We start from the raw sequence: 9,815 nt of genomic DNA, 5'->3' as shown, positions 1-9,815 counted from the left end.
CGTCACCAAGTCCACCATCCACTTGAAATGGACCGTAGGCGGGTAGGTCGGGTGAAGCTTGTCCCGGTGTTGGACTACGGAGTGCATCTGACAGCTCTTGCAAGTCGTCACGAACCGATGCACGTCCTGGTACAGCCCCGGCCACCAGTACTTCTCCTTCAACTTCTTGAAAGTGGCCCACGTCCCGCGGTGTCCGGCCCATGGGCTCTCGTGAAATGCCGTCAGTAGTTTCCCCTGTTCTTCTTTCTTTGCCACTACTCGGAGTGGAATGACGCTTCATTTCTTTGGGTGCCTCCATATGCACCCGTCCCGCAGGAAGAATCGGTATGCCTTCCTCCTTATCCGGCTCACCTCCTCTCTCGCCCATGTTGCGTCCGGCGTCATCGTCCGTAGGAACCTCCCGATTTGGAGCCCCTCCCCGTCGTACCCGCTTTCGTCAAATTCGTTAAGCGCCAGAGTGTTCCCTTTCCTTCTTGTCGTTACGTTAGCCGACCCGAAGAAGTCCTGGCCGACTTCTTCGTCCTCCGAAACCATGCCGTCTTCGTCGTTGAACTTTGCCCTCGAAAGCATTGCTAGGTCCTTTCCAGAGATGTGCCGTATCTCCGGGTTCAGGGACTTAATGTACGCTATCCACCGGAGCATTGCTAGGTCTGGCGTCGCGCATCCGGAAACCATGCCGAGTATCGGTAGGCAGTCCGTCTCGATAATCACCTCCCGTCTCTGCTCTCCACAACTAGTTGGAACTGATCGTACCCCGAGTACAGATCACCGACAGAATAGATCGACCTTCCAGCGAAGGCCTCCGCGAACTCGTCTATGGTCGGTCCGATCCCTACGTTACGGATGGTCACCTTGTTGACCGGTTGTAGGTCCTGGATGAAGCGCAACGTGCCGTTCTTCTTCAGCACCGTAAACCACGGATTCGAATACGAGGCACTCGACGGTTCGAGGATGCCCATCTCCACCTTTTGCTTTAGGAGCTCCATCAACTTCGGGATGTGAGCTCTTGGCACCGGAATCGGCTTGAGATTCCACAGTGCATGCGGTACCGTGAAGATCACCATCGGTTCGACAACTGTCGGGTCTACGCACCCGATCTCCTCCGGTGAGAATGCGAAAGCCTTCCTGTGCCTTCCGAGCATTCTCCGAAACCGGTCCTCCTCCGTCGGTAGTAGGAAGCCGCCCCCTCCGAGCTTGAGCTCCCGTAGCGTTATGTCGGTGAACCAGTGCCCTATGCCAGCCGGACTCCGTAAACTTGGGTCCGACGCGACCCCTTTCATCCGCTCCTCGCCACCCTCCGGCAAGGGTGCCGCGACTGGCCTCACCTTCCAGTCCACAGTCTTGGATTTTGTATCCACGCGGGCCGTCCGATCCGACCCGATCCTTTCCCCGAAGTCCGCGATGACTTCGAACATTCCCATCTATCCTACCGGAACGGTTCGGTCTTCTCTAAGGTTTTCATCGATCACCTTTCGTAGTTCTCCCAAGGTGTCATCAAAAGAGACCGCCTCCACGGCGCCGTTGATGTCTTCGTCGGGGAAGAGGACTCCGCATCCCTTGAGCCGCTCCTCCGCTCGCTTCCTCTCCCGGCCGTTGACGCTGGTTATAGTACAACCTCCGTTGTCGGAGAACCAAAACCTCCTATCCATGGTACAAGTCTTCTTCCGTACTGTACATTTGTGGGGTTGTTCCCGGGAATCCGGACTATCGCGGCCCCACGCCTTGATAGCCCTCTCAAAAAATCCCCTCGGGCTTCGCTGCTGAGGGCCTCGCGATTACGCTCGTGGTTTGGTCTCACCGTTAGGAACTGGACCGAGTGGCGCCCGTCCTGGCTTTTGACTCTTGCATAGGCTGAACCGTTGTCCAACACCTTGGTCTCCATCCGTGCCGTCGTGATATATGGCTCTCCTAGTATAACCGGATGCGAGGACGTCTCCTGCACGAAGAAGTGTTGGTCGATCTCGACATCGCCGATTTTCACCCGTACGTTCGGACAGGCCCCATGTAGTTCTTCCGTGGCGCGCGTCGCTGCCCGTATCTTCCAGTCGTGCTTGGTGTTGATCGGCCATTTACCCTTCTTGTAGAACTCCATGGACATCAGCTTCATTTCGGATCCATGGTCTACCAACGCCACCACCGGTTCCAGAACGTTGTTGATCCGTACAGGGGTTTCCGTAGTTGCCCTGGCCCAATGCGGCTTCGTGTAGTGGCTTCCCGCCAGCTCGTCTTCCAGGGCTTCGTCATCCAGGTGCGTGCTCCGCACCTCCACCGGCTTCTCCGGTTCCGGCTCCGTCGAGAGCATCTTACGCTTCACCAAGTCTACGATAGAGTCGTGGAACTCCCTCTTGGCGATTCCAAGCACCTCCCGCAACGACAACTCCACTTTATTGTCGAGGATTCGCTCTTCAAGGACCTTCCGTAGGTCCATTGCTCTCTCGATTTCGGTGCTCAACCGAAACCCTGCCCGCTTCTTCCCATCCGGCATGCCTGGGTTGCTGGCACCGGTCGGTTTCGGCCCGAACCGGGTCTCATACCTCGGGGCCCCGACCCCTCCAGCTTTTCTTGCCCGTTTGTCCTCCACCAGAACCTCGTAGTTCTGGCAAGTGGCTTCTACGAAGCCCGTTTTCTCTTCCACCGGATCGTCCCAACCGGTGACTTCTTGGACCCGTTGTTCCGCGCGGTCCGCCTCTTCCCTCCTCAGCCGAACTCCGGAGAGGCCTTCCATCACTAGCGGCCAGAATCCGGAGTCCTTCGCCTTCTGGGTCTCATCACCCCCAACCCGAATTCACGCCGACACTGAGTAGTTAACGGCTTCGACGTGCCGTACCGCGGCCTCTTCCATCAACCTCTTCATGCCGCCGCGCCCCGTATTCAGTTCCAGGGCTCTCCGGGTCTCGCTCGCGTGCACCCGCTCGTTCCAGAGGTACACGACATTGGTCCTGAGTGCGTCGGCGAAGTCCGCGCAGTCCTTCCGAATGTGACCGATCGCGTCACACCACATGCACCGCTGCTCAGCCGGCGGCCTCCGGTCGCGAGGTTGTTCACCGCTGTCTCTTCAGGCCTGTGCGATCTACAGGTCGCGCACCATCTGTGTTAGCTCCTCCAGAGCCGCTCCTCCGGACGTGCCTCTGACCACGTCATTTGATGCCGACCCCGACTCCGGCCAGATTCGGGTCTCTTCCTTCCTCCCAGCCAGCACCGCAACCGGCTCCTCGAGGCTCCTCCCTGGGACCGGCCCCGACCCCGACGTGCTTCCGTCGCTCCAATCGCGCCGTTTGTCGAAACGGCTACAGACCCGTTTTACCACGGCCCAATCCGTCGTGAGCCCTTCGTCCGTTTCCAGTAGGGGACCCACCTTTTCCCTGTCGAGCGCATCCACCGACTTGACAAATAGCAGCACTCGACTCGTTTCGAGCACCGTCCGGTCCAGCGTCGACAGCCACGCGAACCGTTTTTCGAACTCCTGCAGGAGCACCGACGTGTTCCTCCCTTTTTCAGGGCTTTCCACCCACACCATGAAGTCTCGCCTCGACAGCCGGAGCAAGTCATCAAACCCGTACTTCTCGAGGAGCTGCAGCTCGAACTCCTCCCAAATTTGGCATCCGGCCAGCACCTCCGCATGGATGCCTGGCGTCACCACCCGAGGGAATCCGGACAACTGCCTGTCCGCCGGGATATCCCTCATGATCATTTCGGCCCGGTAAGCCTCCAAATAACTTGTGGCGTCTTTCCCTCCGAAACGGCCTATTGAGCCGACGATCGATTCAATGGCTCTATCGAGGGTACCCGTTCCCTCACGAGCGCTCACCAGCCGGTCGACGGCCAACGCCATCGCCTCTGCTAGCTCTGATCCCCTCATCTTTCGACTCCTTTGCCGCCCTTTTCACGTCGGGTTCACCAAATATATGTCGCGTTATTACGCGCGTACGTGTAGAAAAGGGGGGGACCACGGGGGTCTTGGACCGAGGAGCGAGAGAGAGAGATACAGAGAGAGAGAAAGATTCACCGACACGTAGAAGCGAGGAAGGGAGAAACAGAATGTAACACTTAATTATAATGACAGAGATTTCAAACTCCGTCAGTTACAACCGACAAAGCGGCGACGGGCCCGACACGGGGACCCTACTCACGCACACCGACGACGGTCACCGACTCCAAGAAACAAAAGGGGAAGGGGCACGACTTTGTTGGAAGCACACGGGCTGTCCACGAAGCAGTGGCAGCGACCTCTCGACACCCGCAGAGAGCGACGATTCGAGTCGCAGAGAGAGCTCCCTCCTTCCGTTCTGCAGCCCTCTCCTTCTACCTCCTCGTGCGCGATAACCTTCTCTCTTGTCAAGTCCCTTTTTATTCCCTGTCCTTCCCTCCGTCTGACAGAGATACACACAATCCCCTGATAAATGCGTGCCGCCTCATATTTCACCCACCGATCTGTTTATGAATCGGGTTCAAAATATCAAGTTACGCGTCCATCCGTGTAAGAGCCGGTTCACGCGCCTTTCTCTTCGAATCCGCCTATGGCCGATTTTCTTCACGACATCAGATAGCTGTGTAACTATAATCATTACTCATTTCGTAATCTAAACAGTGTTGGGTCTATGATTGTCATTGTTCACTTTTAATAATTGTTAAGTAAACTATCTCCCCCTATCGTGTATGCATAAGCTAAGGTTTCCTCTTACGTAATCTGTAGGGTGTTAATCAATTCCGTAAAAGCGATTTGTCCGCCACGTACCACAGTCCTTTGGTCTGATTCCGGTTAGGAATTGAAGGTGTTGCCTATAGAGAGGAAGGCAACACTCGATTCTTCACTTGTAAGTAGAACTTCTAATTCGACTGGGTTCTCAATTGATAGAATATTTGGGTCGTTTGTCAATACTTCAGCTGAAGAGCCGACATAGTTTATCTCCTCACGCCGACCACTCTTCTGATTGGCTCGCTGAGCCTTATTGTTTTCGGCCTTGAGTGCATGGAAATTGGCTTTGATGTGTCCGAGTTTCCTGGAGTAATTGCATACTCGATTATCCTGGGACTTGCTCCGACTTCACTGATTGTTTGGCTGCCGTGAAGAGTCCCTTCCACGGCTGTTCGATCGGTCAATCAAACCTTGTACTATGTAAGCGTCATTGGCCGAATCATTCGCAAACAATTTTGTCTGAATTGCTTCAGTTAGAATGGCGCTCATGACTAAGGAGTACTTAACGGTCGTGGTCGACACATTGCACACGGTTGTGACGAAAGTTTCCCACGACGAAGGGAGGAAGACTACTCATAAGCAACATTGTTTTTAGTTCATCCTCAATGATCGTCCCCTGATCTGCAATTTGGGAGCTAAGACTTTTGTACTCGTTTAGGTGTGCCTGGACCGAATTGGATTCCTTCATCCGAAGATTATAGAGACGCCGAATCAAGAATATCTTCGTGGCGACAACTTTCTTTTCATAAGTGTCTGAAAGTGTCTTCCATAGTTGGAAGGCTGTCGAACACGATTGCACCGTGAAATATACGGACTTTGATAGGTGCATCCAAATAGTGGCGCAAATGATTCTGTCCAGCTTCTGCCACTCAATTGGTTTGTATCCTTCTAGAGGGTCTTCATTCTTAATGGGGTCAATTTGCCCCTTGACGATTACATAGTCTTGCATCTGCTCCTTCCAGAAGTTGAAGTTCGATCCATCGAACTTCCGTAGACTCATCTCTGATGAGCCGGATGTTGAAGCCATCTGTGTTGGTATAATAGACTTTGTCCGGAGTTAGCTATGAACTGTGGTGGAGTGTAGCAGCCCAGTTCACTCGATGTCGTTCTAGCCGAAGTTGGATACAAGTTGTGTCGATTATGAATATCGATTTTCCAAGATTTTCCAACACAGATTACGTGCAGTACTCCAGGCCAATCTTGTTTCGGTTGACTGCAACGATGAGAGGGACAAATCCGACTGGTCCTCCCGAATATCGTTCAGTCAAATGAAACACAGATTGGGGTTGCCCCTGGGGTCGTCTTTGCTTTAGGTGACTACGACGAGTAGGAGAATAGTGTCAGATGACCTATTCGATTTCTGCCTAATCAAGTGAAGCAATGAATTGGCCTAGTCGAGATAGAAGTCTCACTCCGAGTGGCTATGATCACAGAACCAATAGTGATCTAGAACAATGGAGTGCCGACTTCATCACGTTTCTCTTTACGAAGAACAGTCTTGTTGTAGGTTTCCTGTTGAGATCAACTAAGACCTTTAGGATACACAAAGAAGAGTTGTCGATGGAGACTAGATAGAAGGCAGCAGCAAGATCAATCAAGAACCTGGCTCTAATACCAAATGTTGTAGACTCTGCCAACTAATATGGAACTTAGTCGACCCTCTTCTATTTGAAGATCGTAAGATTATGTACAAACGAGAAAGATCAATGGAAACATGAACCGAAAACAAGATGTAACAAGTACACAACAGAGAGGTAGGCACAATGTCAAGGAAGTTTATTACGACTTTTTACAAAATGAGCAACTATTCACAACTAGGTTACAAGGTCAGTTTATATACTGATTGACTTAGGGCAGCTGCCCTTCTCACTATTTACATAAATAGCCTAAGCCTAGTGTGTTCAACTATTCACAACTAGGTTACAAAGTCAGTTTATATACTGATTGACTTAGGGCAACTGCCCTTCTCACTATTTACATAAATAGCCTAAACCTAGTGTGTTCAAAAGAGACAATGTGAATACGTCCATTAGAAACCCCTATTCAACAATACTGACACAGTGTAGTTGGGAAGCTAGTCGGATATACCGATGCCGACTGGGCTGGTGATGCATTGGATCGTCGATCCACCTCCAGTTACATGTTTTCTCTTGGTAGCACGGCTGTCGCATGGAGCAACAAAAAGTAGTCAACAATGGCTTTGTCAAGCACTAAGGCTGAGTACCGGGGCGCTACTATCGCCACCTGTGAAGCCATCTGGCTTCGGCGATTGTTGCATGACCTCCGGATCGAGGTGCGGACCCCGATCCTGATTTATTGTGACAACATAAGCAGCATACAACTCGCCAAGAACCCTGTATTCCATGCTCGGACAAAGCACATAGAAGTGCATTATCACTTTGTTCGTGAACAGGTCCTGAGCGATGAAGTTGAACTTCAGTATGCTCACACGGATCGGCAAGTTGTCGACATCTTCACCAAGTTGCTCGGATCGGACAAGTTGTAGCATTTTTCGGAGATGCTTAGCATTCAGCATCTTGACGTGCCGCACTTGAGGGGGAGAATAGGAACGGGAATGGATGGTACCTGACAAGGAACTGGAGAGGAAGAAAGAAAGAGTCACGAGAAGCGGAACCGGATCAGACGAGGAGCGCGTGGAAGGCAAGATGATGTCAGAAGGAGACAAAGGAAAGGACCAGTCACTACAAACACTAACACCATGATCTGACCTCAAGTTGAGCTTGAGGGGGAGTGTTGAGCTCAACCTAATCCGGATCGGCTATATAAGCCGGAGCCGGAGCCTGATGATATCCGGAACTAGTAGCCGGATCTGTGAACCGGATCAGAGAGCCAGATTCAAATGTGAACCGGAAGGCTAGTAGTAGCCTATACTCCTAGACTATTAGGTAGTCAGAGTCCTCGTAGTTAATGTCAGCCGCTTGTATGAGTATTGAAGTACATAGTACTTTTGTCAGTCTCTTTGAGGACTTCTATAAATAGTGTTGTTTAGCACATTCTATGTATAGAGTTTTAGAGTGTTATTATTTTTCAATAGAGTTTATGTTCTGCTCTCTCTCTCTCTCTCTTGTGTATGCTAAGTACTCTCAAGTTTCCATTGAACCTATTTTTTACTCTCTGTTGCTATCCGGCATAGCCAGTTTACCATACGGATCCGCACACTAGCTTTCAGAAATGTAATATACATTTTCTTGTTCTAAGAGCTCTCTCTTTCTCTCTCTCTGCTTGTTACACACACACAGTCATCTTCCGCTACCCAACACCACCTACGAGTCTGTTTCTTTACAGGCCCAACATTCTGATTCAAATCGAGTCGGAAGTTTGCAACATTGTGATAATCAGAATCGGCGTCGTAGAGCTCAACCTTCTGGGTGGCTCTACATTGGTACTACACAATGTCTGACATGTACCTGAGCTTTCAAGACCTTTGATCTCAGTCGGACAATTGTATGAAGACATTATTTGTGTCGGCTTGTCGTCAGGAGGGTGGACACTCCACAAGGGGAATCTCCTGCTTGCTTGAGGGCCGAAAGTATATTCGTTGTACCTATTATATGTCACACTCAAAGAGGGTGACCTATTCCTGATTGATATTTCCGCGACATCGCTATGGCATGGACGACTCCGACACCTTAGCAAGGTCGGCATTATGCACCTATCCAGAGACGAATACATCCCCAAACTCTCCTTCTTGAATCATTAATTCTACAAGCATTGCCAGTACGGCAAACAAGTTGCAACCTCACACTCGACATCAGTGCTGAGAGAATTGAGTCCACTAGATTTGGTACACTCAGACATCTGTGGCCCTATCCCACATCAGTCTCTTGGCGGTGCATTGTATTTCATCAACTTTATTGATGACTCGACTCGGAAGGTGTGGGCCTATCCTATAAAGACCAAAGATCTAGTGTTCTCGATTTTCTCCAACTGGCTCACTACAATCGAAAATCAGTTTGGCCGAAAACTCAAATGTCTTCGGACCGATAATGGAGGAGAGTTCAAATCTGAAGAATTCGTCAGATTCTGCTGACAACGCGGCATATGGCGTGAATATACGACATCCCATAGTCCAGAGCAAAATGGAATGCCATATGGTGTGAATTATTGCCGAGCGGATGAATTAGACAATTGAGGAAAGGATAGTTTCCATGCTCTAACACTCAAGACTGTCGGATGGCTTCTGGTCCGAGGCCGAACTTACGACAATACACATAATCAATATGTTGCCGAGTAGGCCTCTAGGACTTAGAATATCTCAGGAATTATGGACCGGCAGCAAGACAAATTACTACAAGATGAGGATTTTCGGATGCGAGGCATACGCCCTCATACCAAAAGACAATCACCGAAAACTCAAACCGAAGTCCAGGAAATCCATTTTCCTTGGTTATGGACTAGATGGCGAAATCGGATACCGACTCTGGGACCCCGAGCACAGATAGATCATCCAAAGTTCAGACGTAGTGTTCAATGAGTCGGCTATGCACAAGACGGCTGAAAGGCCTATCGAAGTCCGAAGGGTAACTTTTTCCGAACTGCCGACCCTTCATGAAGGCCCAACACACAACCCGAGTTCGGTTTCACGGGTAGTTGAAACCTCTAGCACCGACTCGACAACGCTCGACTCGGCACAATCAAATGTTTCGGCTTTTGACCATCTGACCTTGATACCTGATGCAACTAGTACAGTCCTACCTCGAAGACTCGAGAGATTGTTGCAACCCCCGGAGAGGTACAATCTTCTTTATGGACACCGGTGAAATCTTTTCACCAATGGTGAAAATGGCAACCCTCCACTTTATGCTCGGCATCATGGTAGCCGAAAATTTGGAGCTGATTCAGCTAGATGTTAAAACAACATTCCTCCATGGTGACTTAGAGGAGGAAATTTATATGGAGCAGCCGAAAGGCTTTTCGGTACTCAGCCAAGAACATCTAGTTTGTTGAATTAGGAAGAGTCTTTATGGCCTTAAACTGGCACCGCGATAGTAGTACAAGAAGCTCGACCATTTCATCCAATAAGTCAGCTTCTCTAAGAGCAAAGAGGACCACTGCCTCTTCACCAAAACAGCTCGACATGGGTCACCCATCTTCCTCA

Source organism: Azolla caroliniana, unplaced genomic scaffold, assembly GCF_043228905.1.
Source record: "Azolla caroliniana isolate FFs.n. ecotype wild unplaced genomic scaffold, voAzoCaro1.0.p SCAF_7, whole genome shotgun sequence".
NCBI classification, from domain to species: Eukaryota; Viridiplantae; Streptophyta; class Polypodiopsida; order Salviniales; family Salviniaceae; genus Azolla; species Azolla caroliniana.
The sequence above is the reverse complement of the archived record's forward strand: the minus strand, read 5'-3'. Positions refer to the sequence as shown.